The following is a 20,820-nucleotide window of genomic DNA, read 5'->3' on the forward strand; positions in this document are numbered from 1 at the left end:
GTTTTCTTTAACCAATTAAAAAATCCCCACTCTTTGAAATTCTAAATTCATTGGATGCTTGACTCATGGGCTATAAAAGAATATCTTCTATTTCTCTTTTGCTCGAACAAAGTCTATATTTACTTCCGTGACATTTTTATGGCAGCCTAGAATTGAATTTGACCCTCTACTCTCCTTAGAAAGTGATCTAAGGACCCATGGTTGACTTATGGAAAGATTGAATATTTTCTTTAAGCACAAGAATTACGAGAGAGAATAACATATACCAAAGAACTATGACTTTTCATGAAACCATAGGATAATTAGTATTCACAAGGACTTCACCATTAAAGTACCTCCATGGGATTTTTAAGCATCTAGATTCGAGGATAACCATTAACATTCTTTCAGTTGCTCTTAGATCGATGCGCACTAAACCATAAAGGAACCATAAAGAGCTAGGAGTATGCTCCAATGTGCAAAGGTGCGTACATTCCAAAAATGCATAAAATTCTATTTCAAATATTCCAATATTACAAATGGTAGCTTATTCCTTGCAGTGACTATTTACACAAGAAAAAAGATCATAGTGCACCATTCCGGAAGAAAAAATGTCAATGATTTGCCTTGACTTTTTTGGAACTATCGGTTGTTTCAGAAAAAGTAATCGAAAACCCTCGATGAATTTTTGCTTTTGGCTACGAGTCAAAGCTCCAAAATTCCAATTAGCTTGTTGTAATTTACTCCGCTATGCATCCTATATTCAATCGCTCTTACAACACCCAACCTACCCATTCCTATCTTCACCCTACATCATGCTTATACTTTGGTAATAATCATCCCTAGAGTCTACATAACCTATTTCCTAAGCTCTGATACCAACTGTAGCGACCCTGAAGGTGTCTAAATGGTTGATCGGATCAGACAAACCTTTGTACCTTTAAAAAGTCGGCATCTAGAATTTGCTTGGTAATGGAACCTCTATCACTTCTTTGGTGAATGGCGGCTTCGAGGATCTTAGAGATGCTTCCCCGTAGAAGGGATTGGTCTTGCCTTCTTTCATTATTTTTTCCATTTGGTCTATTTTCTTAATCCTTTCTTCCAGCTCCATGGATCTTTGCTGGTTGACACCTACGGTATTCACATCTTCTACCTTCTTGGTGAGGTAGGTTTTATCCTCACTCTCCTTTGGCTTATATACTTTCTTGGTTGCGTTGGGACTCACCTGTTGTTGGTGGGGGACATGCCCTTCTTGACTCTTTTGCTTTAAGAGCAGGTTGAACATATCCTCCATTTTCTTTTGAAAAGTAAGGAATTCTTCCCTGATGACCCCTAACGATTGTGCGGGTATGGAGTGAATGGACTAGAGCGACTCTTTTTCGGCGACAAGACTAGAGCTAGAACTATATGTGATTGGCATTGTTTGAATGTCAGAGGTCGAGAGCAAGATGATCACCTCTTAGACGCAAGTTCCCACAGAAGGCGCCAACTATTGCGGGATAAAATTAGCGAAACTGCTCTTCCGACTTTCGTTAACCTAAGAAAGGGAAAAGGAAGAAAGGCTTGGAGGACCCGAGGTGTACTTTGGGGGATCACTCTGATGTCTAAGTAAAGGAAATGTTTTAGAGAGGCTAAAGGCAACAGTAAGAATGGGTGTCGAGTGACTTACCTTGGCCTCTTCCTCACGTCCTTTCTTATAGCGGCTAGAGTTGACCCTTGAGTTGAATTGTCTTTATGGCGTGGGAGTGTGAATCGCTCCCGGGTCATAAAGTGCCCGCGTGTATCACTCCGACCGTTTAAGGAACCAACATGGATCTCTCCCCCTCTTTATTGGGTTGAAGTTGATTGCTCTCACCAGAAGGTCTGACTTGGGGAGTGATGACTAGGCGTCGACTTCCTCATTTTAATTGATATATTTTGGGCACATCAATATATATATATATATATATATATATATATATATATATTTGGATTACACTTACACACATATTATTTTTGGGGTCATTACATTTATAATATACAACTCATAGAAATATGTGAAAATAAACGAAGTAAATGATTAGACATAGACCTTATTGAAGATCAAGTGGAGGACCCTCTCAACTTAATTCACTCTCTAAATGACCAAATCAATGGATGAGATATGCAGTTTTCTCTTTTCCTTTCTTTCAACCAAATTCCCTTTTAATTCCACAAAACACTTAGAAAATTCTCTCCTTACCCCTCCTTGGATGGATAAAAGAAAATTTAGAATCATATTAGCAAGTAATTTTGCAATGGAGAATGAGAGTGGACCAAATATAATGGAGGACATGTCATGAATTAATCATGAGAGTTTTTTTTACAAAAATATTAAGAAAAGAAAAATAAAAAATATAAATATAATTGGGTGGGGCAAAAATTACGAAAATAAACTCAACTGAATTTTAGAAAGTTGATTAAGTATTTTTTAAAAAAATACAAAAAAAATAAAATCAACTTTCCAAAAGTTGGTTCTGTGTCGACTAGACGTAGACTGACACTTTGCCAGTCTGCGCACAAAAAAAAAAAAAAAAACACAATCGGTTCCTTTTTTTTTTTTAATACAGAGGTTGTAGGTTGTCAGGTTCTTTAATATGCATTGTCAGAATCAACTTTCCAAAAGTCGGTTGAGTTCAAAACCGTACTAATTGCATGACCTCATTATATTTGTGTTTTTTTTTTTTTTTCTTAATATCATTGGGTCATGCTCATGGCAACTCCAAGACCACCTCATAAACTCATAAATGAGGGCTTCTCATTTTTGAATGAAATATGAAGATGTCATAGCAAGTTTGTATACAACATATATTTTTTATTGTATCATTTTATTTTTTGGGTTCTTAATTTTTTTTTTTTCAAATCATAAGGTGAAGTAATGAAGTTTGTAATGTAACAGTTAATTGTTGAATTAATGATGATTAATTTAAAGTAATTTTAAAATTTATACTATTGATTAGGAAAGAGGAATAACTTTTAATCATATCTATCTCTTGCCTTTTCTTCTTTTTCTACTTCCGGTAGTAGGAAAAAAAAAAAAATCGTTAACATTTACATGCTAAGATACATGAAGTTTTGATGATGTGGCATTTAACTCTCACATTGACTCTCAATTTGAACATTATCTTTATAATTAACCAAGATAAGAATTTTCAATTATATAATAAATATTTTTATTTTGCATATATATATATATATATATATATATATCTTATACTATATATAAAAGTATGAATATTGTAAATTATTTTATGTACAAAAATTATCTATTTTTTTTAAAAAAGGCTAAAAAATCTAAAAATTTGTAATCATAAATCAATTTGTACATGGGCAAATTAAATTTGTCCTTATCGTTAATATATTGGATAATATTTAATGGAAAATAAATGACACTTGGAGTCCATATTATGATTTGATATATATTTTTTTGGATAATAGAGGGCTTGAGTTCTTAAATAAAAATTTAATTATTCAAACATGAAAATTAAAATATCTAACATTAGTGTGATGTTCAATGTGTATAAAGATAATTGTGCCTTAAGTCAAAGCATGAACATTTTTAATCATATTTTTTGTTCAATTATCTTTTTAAAAAAAAAATTAAAAATAACTCAATTTAAAAGTTATTATAATCACAATGTGTACAAATTGTTAGAATTTGTGTGATCCCAAGAGGGAGGTGAATTGGACATTTAAAACTTTTCAGCTAATTTAAACGTTTTGCTGATTCACTACATCTCATATCTCATTCGAAAAAAAACATGTATGTAAAGAAAGTGAGCAATGTGTGCATACATACACGTGTGCTGCATATCTCATTTAAATTAATTCTCTGTGCATACTAAATAGTTATAACAAAACATGAACAAACATACACATACTGAAATTAAAGAGTGGTAAGTAAATGAGATAAGGAGAGAGAGAGACAGAGAGAGAGACACACACACACACACACGATATTTGTTATCAAGGTTTGACCAAACCAGCCTGCGTCCCCGCCTTGGGCATACCCCCCAAGGATTACACTAAACTTGCTCACTTAAAAGGGCGGAGCAGAAGCCATTACAATCTCTCCTTACGAGGCGAGGTAAACCCCAACTCAATTACAAGACTAAACCCAACTTGTCTCCCTTATGAGGCGGAGACTCCCCAGTTCAATTTTTTGGGCTGAACCAAATTGGTCTCACTTACGGGGCTAAGACTCCCCAGTTCAATTAACGACTGAACCCAACCGGTCTAATAAAAAATATTTTTTGTACAAAAATATGCTTCTGAATACAAACAGAGATGTACACCGTTAAAGCTCTAAAACATACACTCTCTTATGATATAAAAGGTCCTCAGTAAATTAAAGGTGTGTTTCTCAAAATATTTTTGCAATCTTTGAACATAATATGTATGATGAAGACTTCAAAGATTTAAACCCTAAACCAAATATTTCTCCAAAAAGTATTTTCAATAAGACATAGGAGAACCTAGGGTTATTGTTTCAAAAATTTTGCACAAAACAAAATATATGCATTTGAAGATCTATGTGCATATTAAAGCAAGTGAAAGCCCAAATAAAATACTCTCTTGTAAAAATAATTTACAATAATAAATGACAGAGAGTTTTGAAGAGTAAAAGATTTGCCCCAAGAAATAGTTTTTGCAACAAAAATAAGTTGGGGGAACTTTGATTAACAAGAGGTTAAAAATATTTAAGAGAAAAATATTTGCTAATCAAAGTTGCTAATTAAAAAAATGAAATGGGTATTTATAAATTTTCTAAAAAATATGATCGTTGGGGACCTATTGGGAATTTTAGAAAAGTTAAAGTAAATTTTAACCCCAATTACCGCAGTTAATTTTTGGCAACCCGAGAGTTTTAGTCACCCGATCCTTAGGGCCGATCGCCCGAATAGACACAAAGAGAAAAGGTGAATTTTTGGGTTCATGTACCCGAGGGTGAGTCCGGTTGCTTGGGCCAAGGCAATTTACCACTCGTTCGAAGTTTGGTCACTCGGGCCTTAGTCAACTTGTTTACTTTTTGGCCAACAGAGCGTTCGGTCAACCGAGGGCTATAACACATAAATAGTTTGGTCGCCCGAGACTTTCAATTAAGCCTAAAAACCTAACATCGGTCGACCGAAGTCAACCCTAAGGTTTGTCTATGGCCTTTGGTTCCCTATGGTCAAACTACGGTCATCTGAGCATTCAAATCATATCATGCATATGCATGCATTACTACAAAACAAATAAAAAACTGAATGCAATACAAATTAAAATCAAAATGTCCTCTTCTTTTGTTCTTCATTTTCCATGGAATTCGCTAGGAGTGTGTGAACTTTATGTCCCTACTAGCTTCCATTTTTTGGTATCTTATGTTCATGCTGAAATGATAACCTATTCACACACTAAATGCATACATAAGATACTCGTGGTTTGTTAGCATCAAAACAGATATCGTGTACATACCCGGAGAATTTATAGAGATTAAACAATAAGGGAAATGAAAGGAAAGGAAATTTTAAAAAGGGACTCGGCAGGGTCTCGTCGATGAACGCTCGAATCGGTTTCTTAGGCTCGTCGATGTGGACGCGTGTCTCGTCGACGAGAACTTACCGAGAGGCCTGTTCTAGGGTCTGAAACTCATCGGTGAGGGTTATGTGCTCGTCGACGAACCTCCTTCATGGACTCGTCGATGAGGTGACATGGCTCGTCGACGAGGCCATGTGGACAAGCATTCTATATAAGGCCAAAAATCATTTTTCCTGCGAGAGAATCACATGTAGAACTCCTTCTCTCTCTAGAATTCGTCCTCCTCTTCTTCTCTCTTCAATTTTCGTCCCATTCTTTGCCATTTCAACGATCAGAAGCCTCCACGCTACTCCTGGGAAGTTCCTCTTCAAGTCTGCTGGAGTAGTTTGTTGGTTTGGCCAACTTAAGCACCATCCCAAATTCAGGGTAAGTAGATTATTTGAGTATTTTCAGTATTTGCATGCTTATCTGAGTTAAGATTTTGTATTCTATGAGAACATACTGGTGTTTTGTGGAATAAAATTAGGGTGTGATGTTTTAAGGGTTACGATGTTTTTGGGACCCTGCAGGCATCGATTGAGAACCCCAGAGAATATTTCCAGGAGCCGAGGTAAATTGTAGTTCGGTAAATTATGAGTATGTAGGTTCAGGAAAATGTAGTTGATTTATTGGAAATATGTATTATTTCAGGATTTAGGGAATAGTACGCCGTGAGTGTGAGGATGAGTTGGGTGAGCTTCCTAGCTAGTTAGGTAAGGAACATATGCTATGCTAGCAAATTCAGAAATTTTTATCAGTATCGATTATAATATTTGAATATAGGTACAAGGTGTGATTTGAATATGCCAAAATATAAATTTACACAGATTTTAATACATGCGCTTTTATTTAGTTGTGTGACATGAGTTAGTATCGAATTAATACAGTATTTATACAATCTCCATATGTCATGATTTACATTATCTTAGCAGAAAATATTGTTATACAGAATTTATACGTATTTCAGAATATCATGATGTACAATATTTATACATGTATAAATATCTATAGATAGAAATATATTTTCAGATTTTGCAGAATCATAATTTATGGAATATATTCAAAAATATATAATACAACATTTTTGGTATACCATGATTTACAGATTTCAGAACTATAACATTTCAGATATTCAGTATTTAAATGTTCAGATATTAAGTATTCAAATATACAGTTTTTTAGATTATACATCATATTCAGTTCAGTTATTTCATGTTATGGTTATTTCAGTTATATCAGAATCATGGTAAAACGGTAATATAGAAATATAAGTTACCTATATATAGTATTAGACCCTGATGGACCAGTTCATTTTAGAGCATGGTACCGTAACTATTTTCAGTTCAGAGTGCAACCACATAACTCAGATAGTATGTGGATTTTCAATAGTCGATCGTGTCTATGTTGTGGACAGGCTCCTCGCTAGTTAGGATTGAGGAGGCCGATCTAACTTTTGGAGTTCAGTTGATTTATCCTGGTTGGCCAGCCAGTGATAGGTCCTCCCTGCGGCCCACACACCCCTGTCATAAGGGGTTAAATCATGACACATAGCCATCCAAGGAAGTTTTCAGAGTTATGTATGTATTATAGCATTCACAGAAAACAAAGATTATTCAATATAGATAGAACTATGATTGAATAGAAAACTCATAAAATAATGTATTTTAAATGATATAGTTGTAGATTATTGTATAGATACTTTTTACACGATATACTATTTACAATTTTAATTAAAAGTTATGTTTTATGTACAGACTCATACGTCACACACTGGTAATGGCATGTTTCTCCTTATTGAGAAGTGTCTCACCCTAACATTATAAATATTTCAGGTAACCCAAAGAGGCACGCAGGGCCGGCTCAGAGGTAGAGGAGGCGGCTGAGTCGGCATAGCTTTGGGGTGAGTCTTGGGCTGGATAGTAGAGCCCACAGTATTTTGGAATTTTTGGGAAATGATGTGTATGTGTGTATGTATATACAGGTGGTCCATAGAACTCTGGTATTGTGTACTTTTGGGTTATGTATTGGATGTATGTTTTTCCGATGCATAGGTAGAATACAGGGATTGCACAGGTTACCACGACACCTACTTTGGGTTGTGAAGATGATAGATGTTTATTTACAGGATATCAGAGATTATGTTTTATAGCGTGGCAGATAAATAAATATAAATATAAAAAAATTGGATAGAAATTTTGGGTCGTTACATATTGGACTCAAAAATGCGCACACACACACACACACACACATATATATATATATATATATATATATATATTGTTGGAATTGGTGTGATCCCAAGAAGGGGGGGGGGTGAATTGGGTTTTAAAAACTTTTCAGCTAATTTAAATGTTTCACCGATTCACCACAGTTCATATCTCATTCAACATATATATATATATATACACGTGTATGTAAATCGAGTTTAATAATAAAAGCAAACATACACGTGTGTAGTATCTTATTTAAATTAAATATGTGCATGAGAATAATTTTGACATTAAATAAACATTCATACACATGTTGAAATTAAAGTGTAAGAATTTAAATAAGATAGAGAGAGAACGACACCAGATTTTTTATTGAGGTTCGGCCAAACCAGCCTACATCCCCGCCTTGGGCTTATCTACAAAGATTCCACTATAACATGCTCACTTAACTGGGCGAAGCAAAAACCTTTTACATCTTCTCTTTACGGGGTGAGGAAAACCCTAGTTCAATTACTAGGCTGAGCCAAACTAGTCTCACTTGCGGGGGCTGAGACTCCCTAGTTCAATTTCGGGTTGACCCGAACCGGTCTCATTTATGGGGTTGAGACTGCCCAGTTCAATTAATGGGCTGAACCCAATCGTCACGCCTTACCAGGATAGCGCACCTAGTTTTCCTAATCAGGTCTAAGCCAGTCCGAGACTTTCTTAATTGAGTCTAAGTCTATCCGGGACTCTTCATAGGGCGAGTCTCCCTCTTTTGGCCACGCCTGAAATACAAATATATTTAATAGAATTTGCATACAAACAAATACTTCTAAACTAAGCAGGGATGTGCAACATTAAAGTCTAATATGTACTCTCATATGATTTTGAAATGAAGCTCATGTAGAGTATGAGTTTTCTCTTAAAATATTTTTCAAGTAAACTTGAGAGTTTGGAAAATGATTTTTTTTTTCTAAAATGATTGACCTTTTCAAATTCAAATCATAAAGGTTACCAAGAAAAAATGAATATGCGTTTTAGCCTTTTTTTTCAAGAAGCTTTTCAAGCCAATAAATATTAATGAATATATGCTCAAAGCTCTTAAATAACCCAAAGAGTTTCTCCAAAAATATACTTCAAGATAAGTAGGAGAAACTAGGATTTTGCTATCAAAATGATTTACCTTTATAAAATAAAGGGAGAAGCCTCTCAAGCAAGTATATATTAAATTGATATATGCTCAAGGCTCCCTCTTGTATAACCCAAAGAAATTCTCGAACATATGTATTTCAAGATAAGAGTAGGGGAATATTAGGGTTTTCTTCAAAATGATTGACCTTAGTAAAATTAATCCCAAGAAAGCATTCAAACAAAATATATGAGCAAGAATATTAGCCCAAGCCTTCAAGACATTATTCACAAGAAATTTCTCCAAAAAAAATATTTTTCCAAATAAAAGAATATGGTAGAAATTTAATTTTTGAAAACATGAAAAATAGAAAGGCCTTTAAGCAATATACATATAGAGAATGTTATATGCTCAAGCCTCTTCAAATATAACCCCAAAAATATTTTCTCCAAAAATGGTTTTCAAAAGAAGAGAATAGGAGACATTTTAATCTTTGAAAATATATCACAAATAAAAGAAAAAGGTCATCAAGCAATATATATGTATATGATATATGCTCAAGACTCTTCACATAAAACCCCCAAGAATACTTTCTCTCAAAATGATTTTCAAATAAAAGAAGAGTAGGAGAAAAATGAGAATTTATAGAACAAATAGGGTATAAAAGTGTGAGAGAATCAAATAATGATAAATTAAATTAACAAAGGGATTTTCCAACCATTTTCAGTTGTTTTGGGGTTGTATTTATAGGCAAAAATCTTGTGACCATTATATAGCCGTTGGGACCTTAAAATATATTTTTATTTTAAAAACTAACTATTTTTCGGTCTTTGGGACACTTTCTCGAGAAGGTTGGTCGACCAAGCTCAAGGTTCGGTTGATCGAGGCTTGAAATCCATGAGTTTTGGTCGACCGTAGTGAAGGTTCGGTCGACCGGCCTCGACTTTTCTGCGCGGATACTGTTCAGTTTTTTGGCCATAACTTTTTCTATACAACTCCAAATTTTATGTTCTTGATATCAATAGAAAGGTAAGAGAAAATACCACAACTTTTATGTTAAACATATTTTAATATAATGATTTTTGGTTTAAGAAAATGCACATCAATGAGACGGAAGAAACATAAAGGGAGTTTTTCTCTTACGGACACGTTTTAGTGTTTTGGCTATAACTTTTTGTGTGTAACTCCAATTTGGATGTTCTTGGTATCAAACGCACGTTATGGGAAAATGCCACAATTTTTATGTTGAACATGGTTTGTGATGAGATCGAATTGAGTGAGAAAATTGCTCATTTCTAACATTCGGTCGACTGGCCGGTTGACCGACTCCTTTGAAAAATTTAATTTTTGTCTTCTTTTAACTTTAAAACCATTTTAAAACCTTTGCATAAGTTAGACAATTTATGAAAAGAGTTTTTTATGTTATTTCGATGTCCTATGGTCAATCTAAAGTTAGGTAGAACTTCAATTTTAAATCATGTAAGATGCATGCACATTCAACCCTAATTACTATTACAACCCAGAAAATAGATAAAGTCTTCGTGTCTTATGCTCCTCAATGCTCCATGGAATATGCCGATTGGTGTTCTTCTCAGTGCTCTTTACGGCTTTCATTTTGCATTCATCACTTGTAATTATAGAAATATAAACCTATTCACACTCAGTTACACAAGTGGGATACTGTGGTTTGTCATTATCAAAACAGGTATTGGACTCAAAAAGTCAACACATATAATTTTGTAATTTAATTTTATTTTAAATTTCAAACAAATTTTTATAAATTTCTTATTATTTTATTAATTCTCATCATCCACTAAAAATAGTAATTATTAATCTTTTTTTTAAAAAAATGATTGTTTATTTTTTTCATGGGGGTCGAATCATAAACACAAAACTTAGGATAAAATAATTTTATAAAGTCAAATTGGGAAGTGATTTGAATGAGTGGCCCAACTATAATGGAGAACATGTCTTAGGCAGATGATTGCTTTGGTGTGAGAAAGTATGTCATAAAATCCTACAACAGGGGCTTCTCATTTTTAGATAAAATAAATATGAAGATGCATGTTATAAAATAAATATGGAGAATCAGGGCAGCAAAACCTTAGCTCTCCTCTCACTTCTGGCCTGTTTGGGGCACTTTTTCTCCTTTTCAAAAATTTTTTACCATTTAAGATGATTCGGAATGATTCAAAAGGTTTCGGAACAATCAAGGCGAATTTTGTACTTCCATCATGAAAATTAAGGAAATTCCTCTTCTTACTTATTTCAAGTATTTCAACTCAACCAATTTTGACTATATTAGGGGATTCAGAAGTTCAAAAAAGTTTAGTAGTGGTTGAGGCATATTTGAGGCTTTAAGTATGAAAATCAAGAAAATCCCCTTTCTTGCTCGTTTCGAGCATTTCAACTCTTTTCAACCAATTTTGACCATTCCAATTGATTAAGAACGGTTTGAAAGGTCTAGTCGTGATTTGGGAAATTTTGGGCTTTTAGCACAAAAATTAAAGAAATCCCCCTTCTTGCTTGTTTCGAACATTTTTGTTCCTTTGTTGCCAATTTGGTCATTCCGGGTGATTCAAAATGGTCCAAAAGGATTAGGAATAATTTGAAAAAAGGTCAAATTTTTCACATAAAAATTGCGAAAACCTCTATTTCCGAAGTTGTTTCCTTTTTTTCTATAATCTTCTACCATTTCTGGATTTTTTCGTACGCATTTGAATGTGTTTAATAGCATCAGAAAAAGTCACCCACATGGCGGTGTATGATTATTGATGATTCAACGTGTGCTAGTTGCATGAATTTTTTTTTTCTAATCATGGAGGATTCAATCTTAACTTGGTCGACTATTTTGGAAATAGTGAAAAAATAATTCTTGTAATAAATATTTAACCAAATATAAGTTTAATTTTGTAAAGAAAATCATATTCAAGGTGTGCAAAATCTTAATACATGGATAGTATTTAATGGGTTAAAATGAGTTCATTTATTTCAAGTTAAAATAAATGACAATTAGAGTTTTGGTTTATTATGATGTGATATTTTTTTTAACAGTTGAGGATGTGAATTCTTTTTTTTTTTTTAATTACATAGGAACTTTAGCCACTAACAAGCCCTTCGGACCCCTCGGTGCAGCACTAAGCCTACGGATCAACGTCTTCTTCCTAGGTCTCGCTGATTAGGTCAAGTTTGGAACGCGGACACGGCTTCTATGTATCAGTTGGATGTTCGGCCAACCCAACTCCTGGGACACATCTCCATTACCATTCACGATCCCCGTTGGCTCACAAAAAACTCTCACCATCCACTGTCTTCGCTGGCTCACAGAGCGAACTCTCGCCATCCACAGTACCCGCTGGCTCACAGAGTAAATTCTCACCATCTACAAGTACCGTTGGCTCCGTGAGTGTATCTACCTGAAATTGAACCCTCGATGCTCCTTTTTATGTGCTGATGCCTTTCCACCACACCGTGCCCGTGGGGGGAGGGTGTGAATTCTTTAACAAAGATTTAATTGTTCGAGAATTAAAATTAAAATGTCTAAATTTATGATAGTGTGACATCTAATGTATATATGAGTCTTATTTTGAATATTAGTTTTATCATTAAATAAGGAAGTCTGATATTTTTTATTATTATTTTTGTTTATTTATCTTTTTTAAAAATGATCTCCTCAACAAATAATTATTGCAAAATATGAACATGTAAATAATTTAATAATTTTTTAATTTAAAATTTTTAACATCTCTTTAACTTTTTATTATCATATTAATTCTTATTATCTATTAAAAAATAGTAAATTCCCCAACATTTTTTTCTCAACTAATTTTTTATTTATTAATATTTTTTGAAGAAATATTTTTTCTTTCCACATGAAGGCCAAAACTTAGGATAAAAGAAAGTTTATAGAATCATATGGGCAAGTAATTTTGCAATGGAAAATGAGAGTGGACCAAATATAATGGAGGACATGTCATGAATTTATCATGGGGTTTTTTTTGTCCGAAATATTAAGAAAAGAAAAACAAAAAACACAAATATAATCGGGTGGGGCAAAAATTACAAAAATAAACTCAACTGAATTTTGGAAAGTAGGTTGAGTATTTAAAAAAAAAAAAAAAACACACACACACACACACACACACAAAAGACAAAACCGACTTTTCCAAAAGTCAGTTCTGTGTCGACTAGATGTAGACTGACACCCTACCAATCTGCGCACAAAAAACAAAAAAAACATAGTCAGTTCTCTCTCTCTCTCTCTCTCTCTCTCTCTCAATACAAAGGCTACAGGCTATCGGTTTTTTGTCGACTTGACCCGGACCAATAGTCTACCAGTCAGCACACAAAAAACAAAAAAAAAAGTCATTTTTTTAGTAATACAAAGGTTGCAAGTTGTCAATCTCTTTAATGTGCATTGTCAGAACCGACTTTCCAAAAGTCGATTATGATGTTTTTAGGTTTTTTTTTTTTAAAAAAAAAACTCAACCAACTTTCCAAAAGTCGGTTGACTTCAAAACCATATTATTTGCCTAACCTAATTATGTTTATGTTTTTTCTAAATTTTTTTCTTAATATTTTCGTAAACAAACTCTTAATCATGGGATCATGCCCATGGAAACTCCAAGACCACCTCATGAAATCATAAATGAGGGCTTCTTGATCATTTTTGAATGAAATATGAAGATGTCATACCAAGTTTATATACAATATATATTTTTTAATGTATTATTTTATATTTTGGGTTCTTAATTATTATTATTTTTTTCAAATCATAAGGTGAACTAATGAAGTTTGTAATGTAACAATTAAGCGTTGCATTAATGAGTATTAATTTAAAGTAATTTTAAAATTTATAGTATTGATTAGGAAAGAGAAGATAACTTTTATTCATACTTATCCTTGTCTTCTCTTCTTTTTTGCTTCCTATAATAAAAAAAAAAAAATAGTCAACATTTATATATATGAATTTATGATGATGTGACATTTAGAAGATTGTATATTACAACTCTCATATTAACTCTCAATTTGAGCATTATCTTTATAGTTAACCAAGATAAGTGTAGACACCCTATTTTTTATTAGGTCATTTTAATCATGAAACAAGGTTTTTGAATTAATTCAGTTAGGTTTGGAAGGTTAAATCATCAATTGACCATAATTCTCTAACCTAGTCGAGTTACAGTTGACTTAGTTGACCATGTTCATAAATTGTTCCCCAACCATCCATTTCATGAAAATCTAAATAGGGTTAGGAATGATTTTGGTGTTGTCAAAATTAATCGGTCAATTAAGACTTTTGTTTAAACCTTTTTGTTTCAATCAGGAGTAAGGGTTTGGTATGCATAAAAACTAAGACATTTTATTAACAAGGGCACGTGCCCAAATCAGGAGATACACTGGAATATAGGGAGTGCTGAAATGTAAATAACATGCATACAGGAACAAATACAGGGAAATGTAATTGAAAAAAATACAAGGAAATAAGAGATACAGTGCAAAATACATTAAAAAAATATAGAGTATTACAAAAATACAAGGAAAATGAAACTCCAAAGCAACTCCAATCCTCGATTGCCAGCTAGAATAGCTAAGAGCATCTTCGTAGCCTCCTGTTAACAAAAAGGAAAATCAGCAAGTCAGTTATTAAATAAAATTTAGAAACGTAAATATAAAAAATGGCATGTGCGCAGAGAATTGCAGAATGGCCAGATATTCCCTACCCGGGAATAAAGGGGCAAGTTGTTAAAACAAAAATTCCCATGAGGAAGCAATTGGGCGCCAAAACCTTGCCTCAACTCCCTATAAATAGGGAGTATCGCACAGTCCAAGACACATAGAACTTTAGAGAGAAATTGGAGAGCTTGAAAGAAAATTGGGGAAGCTTAAGAGAAAAATTAGAAATAGTGAGAGAAATTAGAAAAAGGCAAGATGGAGCTTCAAAGAGAAATTGGGGGGAGAATTAGAAAAAAAGGGAAGGCAAGAGAAGAAAGAGCATTAGAGAGAGCTTCAGAGAGAAATTGGGGGGGGGGGGGGGGGGAGTTAGAAAGAGAAAGGGCTGGTAGTGTGAGAAGAGAACTTCAGAGAGAAATTAAGGAGCTAGAGAAATTGGCAGAGCATATAGAAATGTTACATAGAGCATATAGACGCTGTCGCGACATTCTCCTACGTAAGGTGGAAACACCAAAGAGTGTGACGTGGTGCCCTGGGGTATGCGAACTGGAAAATGTGGGTTTTTAAAATAATATTTTCATGGAAAACATGGTGTATGAAGTCATCACTAACCTTTTGGAGTGTGGTTAGAACACTTGATTACTACCCAACTAAGGATAGAATCAGTTTGCGTTACCAGAGTAGGGCTCAAGTTCGGTTACGAGAGAGGAATGTATTAGCACCCCCTATGTGCACGTTCTTACGAACGGTACCTAATTAATCAAAAATTATCCAAAAATAAATCTAATAAGCCTTCTTATTTTACTTCTTTTCAAAAGTGTGAAGAAAATGTACAAAATAAAATACTATTCCCTCTGAAACAGGGCATACCATACTCCGAAGAGTTCAATGCACCTCTTTAAAATCATCAGGATCAGAAAATCAAGAAAATAAGGTACAAAATAAACTCCCGGCATTTTGAAATTTCATAGGATTTTTTTAAAGTATGAAAAATAATATTTTGGGAGGTTTTGGATTTATTTGGGGTAGAAAAGAGTGCCAAGAATGATATCTAAGTCAAAGTATTTTTATTTATTTTTTCTCTATGTTTTATTTATTTATTTTATAATTTTATTGAATTTTTTGAAATAAGAAAAAGATAATTAAAGTAAAATCATGAAAATTGAGACCCAAAAATACTTTTTAGATTTTCCCTGAATTCTCTGATTTTTTTTTTTTTATGATTTTCTAAGTGTAAAATTACTTTCCTAGCTTCAAAGCAAAATTTTGTGATTTATTGTGTTTTTTTATTTTTTTTGTGATCTTCACCACACCATTTTTTATTTTAAGATAAAAACAATGAAAATGGGCCTAGAAACATTTTTTTTTTTATAGAATTTTTCCTGATTTTTGGAAATCTTTCCGCAATTTTTATGAATTTTTATTGAATTTCTGTGAATTTACAATGAATTATTTAAATATTAAAACCGATAAACCGATTCAAAGTTGGGGTGGGGGGGGGGGGGGGATCAAACTTTGACCGGTCCGAAGGAGACCTGTTTAAGGTCTGGGTCAGGACCATTCCACGTGTTAGTGCTGGACTAGTAGGAGGATGCAGGTGGGAATAGGCTATGTGGCAGCATCGTGGGCATCCACAGGGAAGAGAGATCCAATGGCTGGTATGTGGTCGTTTTAGGCATTAATGGCCAGGGGACAGACCCGCCACGCGTCATTTGGCATCCAAGGGAGCGCGCACATGGAGGCATTCGTCCCGAGGGAATCGTGAACGTTGACGTGTGGTAGGATCGGACGATTGAGGAGAGAACACGGGTACTTGGAGTTTTTTCCCGTTTTATTATTAAAAATAAATAAAATATTAAATAATACTCTTATTGGGAAAATATTTCCCAAATAATGCTCACGTAATCTCGCAGCTTGGTACTGCGAGATTTAAAAATTCAGCAAATAAGAAGCTGACGTGTGGCACGATGATAGAGCAAATCTCGCAGCACCAAATTGCGAGATTTAAATGGTCAGTGAGTGAAAAGCAGATACGTGACAGATTTAAGTATCCTTATTTTCTTTCCTTTTTCTCAAATAAAATCCTTCTAAAAAGGTAACATTAACATATTATATTTATATATATATATATATATATATATATATATAAAGAAGAAAAAAAATGTCAAAAAATTATGAAACACTAAAATTAGATTAAAAATAAATAAATAAATAAATAAAATCAGTATTTTAAATAATATTTTTAAAATTAAGACAAGTTAAAATTTTAATCGAATAAATGCTCATTTTTATCATTGAATAAAAAAATAATCCATAATATAACCCAAAAGATAAAAAATAAAATTTTTAATAGAATATAAATTATTTAATTTCAAAACTTGCTTTTTAATTAGTGATATATGAACAATCTTATTGTACATGCACATTGACAAATAGAAAATATAATTTTTAAATGACTTTTTTTTTTCAAATAATATATAATAATAATAAGTGATGATAAAAGGGGGATTTATTTATTTATTGTAAAATTGCATCATGGTTAGGGGTGAGCATAATTCGGATTTAACTGAATTAACCGATCGAGTTCGATCGGTTTGGTTCGGTTCTAGATTTAGATAATTTTGGGTATTCGATTTTCGGTTCAGGTATGGGGAGTCTTTAATTTGGTTAATTGAATTACCTGAATTACTAATTAATTAATACTAATTAATTAATAATTAAATATAAATTATTAATTTTAATATATGATATATGTTAAATCTTAAAAATATCTCTTTTATCAATAAATCCTTTTATTAATTAAGTTGGAATTAAATTTAATACAATAAGATTATCTATATATGTATTATTTTTTTAAAAAAGTCATTTAAAAATTATATTTTCTATTTGTCAATATGCATGTACAATAAGATTGTTCCTATAGCACTAATTAAAAAGCAAGTTTTGAAATTAAATAATTTATATTCTATTAAAAATTTTATTTTTTATCTTTTGGGTTATATTAAGGATTATTTTTTTATTCAAGGATAAAAATGAGGATTTATTCGATTAAAATTTTAACTTGTATTAATTTTATAAATATTATTTAAAATACTGATTTTATTTTTTTATTTTTATTTTTGAATCTAGTTTTAGTGTTTCATAATTTTTTGACATTTTTTTTCTTCTTTATATATATATATATATATATATATATATATATATATATATATGTAATATGTTAATGTTACCTTTTTGGAAAGATTTTATTTGAGAAAAAGAAAAAGGGAAGAAAATAATGACACTTAAATCTCGCATTATCATGCTGCGAGATTTGTCACGTGTCTGCTTTTTACTCGATGGCCATTTAAATCTCGCAGCTTGGTGCTGCGAGATTTGCTCTACCATCATGCCACACGTCAACTTCTTATTTGCTGGGTTTTTAAATTTCGCAGCACCAAGCTACGAGATTACGTGAGCATCATTTTGGGAAATATTTTCCCAATGAAAGTATTATTTAATATTTTATTTATCTTTAATAATAAAATGGGAAAAAACTCCGGGTACTTGTTGCTGACATGCCGATGTGGTGCAATTTGGGCCGTTGACACACTGCACGGATCGGATGACTAAGGAGGGGTCTGACATGCAGCCTGATCAAACGGGTGACAAAGTGCCACTTGGAGAAATCCCACGGTCCCGAGGCAAAGTATACTTAAACCAATTGTTTTTTTTTCCTCATTCCATTTCTCCTCTCACGAGACTCTTCCTCTCTCCCTCTCCTCCGTCTCTCTTCTCATTTCTCCTCTACAACCGAAGCCCTAACATTGAACCTTAGTTTTTCTTTCCTTCCACACTTTTCTCTCTCCACAAATTTGAGACATTAATATTGATTATCTCCACCTCTGCAACTCCATCCGGAAAAGCTTTATTCGGGGGGGGGGGGGGGGGTGGCAGGGGGTACAAATCTCTTCCCCTCTCCTGTCTCCCTTCTCAAAGGGGTTTCTTCTAAAAATCCCAAATCCCTGACTTGCACTCTTCCCAACTTTTCACTATGATGCCAAAGCTCAGGGTCCACCTGCGTGTGAGATTGAAGGTGGGTAATGTGACGCCCTGATTTTTCATACTTTTTTTTCCATATAAATAATACATACACCACATATCAGCCACGTCAACTACTGATACCATGATACATAACCCGACCCAAAAGTTGGTACCTGGTATATAATCATATCCATACATAACCCTAACAATAGAAGTCATTTCAAATATATATAGATACATACCACAGCGAATACACATACTAGAGTACTACCATCCATATATACAAGTCAACTACAGAAATTCTAGGGGAATCAAACCTCCTTAGTACAAAATACTCACCCTGACTACATAGGGTATCTGCTCCCCTCTACCTCGTTTGCAACCTAACTCGATTAACTAGAGTTCAGCTACAACTTATACTTATCAGAGCACTCATCTTACTCAGTAAGTCCTCAGGCGGCGTGTTTTACTTCGCTTTAATTATTTATTAACTCGCGCTATGTCATTTCTCATTTTCTTTCCTGTTCCAGTTCTCATTTCATTTCTAGTTTCATTTCATTCCCATTTCCATTTCCTTTTCATTTTCCATTTCCTTTTCATTTTCCATTGCCATATCCTTTGCATTTTCCATTTCCATATCTAGCTTATGAGTGTCACCAGTTACCAATACATCCGTGTTTGTACTCATGACTGCCCTGAGGACATTTCTCCAAACCATGCTTCCACCTATGAATAGGGTTGTGCGGCCCGAAGGCTAGACCTAATCACGATTGGCCGACCCGGTTAGGTAAAATATCATCACTTATCTTATATCTGTTGTACGACTAGCTGGAAAAAAGCCCTGATCCGGACTCAGGGGGCACAAAAACTCTACTATACAGCTCAGTCGATTGTCACGCCACACACTCCACAAGTCCATGTGGTTGCACTAATACCACTAACAATGGTACCGTGCTCTTAATATCACAACCCATCATGAGGGTTTCCACATCCGTCCATCAGGGTTATCATTGCCACATACCAACAATTATTATGTGATATTAGCATTTCATCAATCACATATATGTATTCCCTTTTCGGAATTTCACATTTCATTTCTCACAATTTAATATTCATATTACAGAATTAATGGTGCAATATTCCCATTTCACATAATCACATTTCCCATAATCACATTTCTCATATTCACATTTCTCATTTTCATATTACAGAATTAACATTACAATATTTTCATTTCACATATTCACATTTCTCATAATCATATTTCACATATTCACATTTCTCATTTTCATATTACAGAATTAGCATTGCAATATTTTCATTTCACATATTCAATATTAGTATTCTCAACACATTTCATCACTTCAATGATATTTTCTCAATTCATAATTCATCTCATCCGGACTACCATATACATATCTTATTTCATAATTATTCAATATTTCTCAATACACATTATCATATCTCAAAAGATATATATTCTAGTACATTTTACTTCCATCATTTTTCCACATTTCAAATCCCATATATCAATATGCATTTCATAAACTCATATATCTAAGGGTAATTCATTTAACCCATTTTAAACATTTCTCAATATAAATCAAACGCCACATAAATTTTATCTGATATTTATATCATAAATAAATTTAAGGAATATCATACAATATTTTCACATACCTCTCAAACCACAATTTCCATAAAAAAAAAACGGCTATAATTTATTCCCCTTACCTAGTTTACTGAGATTCCACTAAACACCCAATTTTCTATGCCCTTTGGCGTTTGTAGCCCAAAAACCTACAATGCACATTTTCCCAAAATTATTCCACACAACTCCCAGAATAACTTCCATTTAATATCTCCTACATTTTATATACTCCAAATTAACATAAAAACCCTAAAATGTACCACTTACCCTGGTTTTGGGATGGTGTCCCAAAACCCTAACTTGAAAATCTGCTCTGTGTATGTTGCAGAGAAATCTTTCTAGGAATCACGTGGTAGTTGTTGATCGTCAATCCGAACTCAAATGAAGCCAGAATTGAAGAGAGAAGGAAGAAGGGTCATGGTTTGCATGTGTGTGTGTGTGTGTGTGTGTGTGAGAGAGAGAGAGAGAGAGAGAGAATTTTATTTTGTTTTACAAAACACTCGCAGGATTTTATTTTTAATTTATTCACTGCAGAGAAAATCGTCGCCAATTTTCTCTTATCCTCAGAAAACCATCACCGATTTTCTATTTAATCA

Source organism: Malania oleifera, chromosome 4 (assembly GCF_029873635.1).
Source record: "Malania oleifera isolate guangnan ecotype guangnan chromosome 4, ASM2987363v1, whole genome shotgun sequence".
NCBI classification, from domain to species: domain Eukaryota; kingdom Viridiplantae; phylum Streptophyta; class Magnoliopsida; order Santalales; family Ximeniaceae; genus Malania; species Malania oleifera.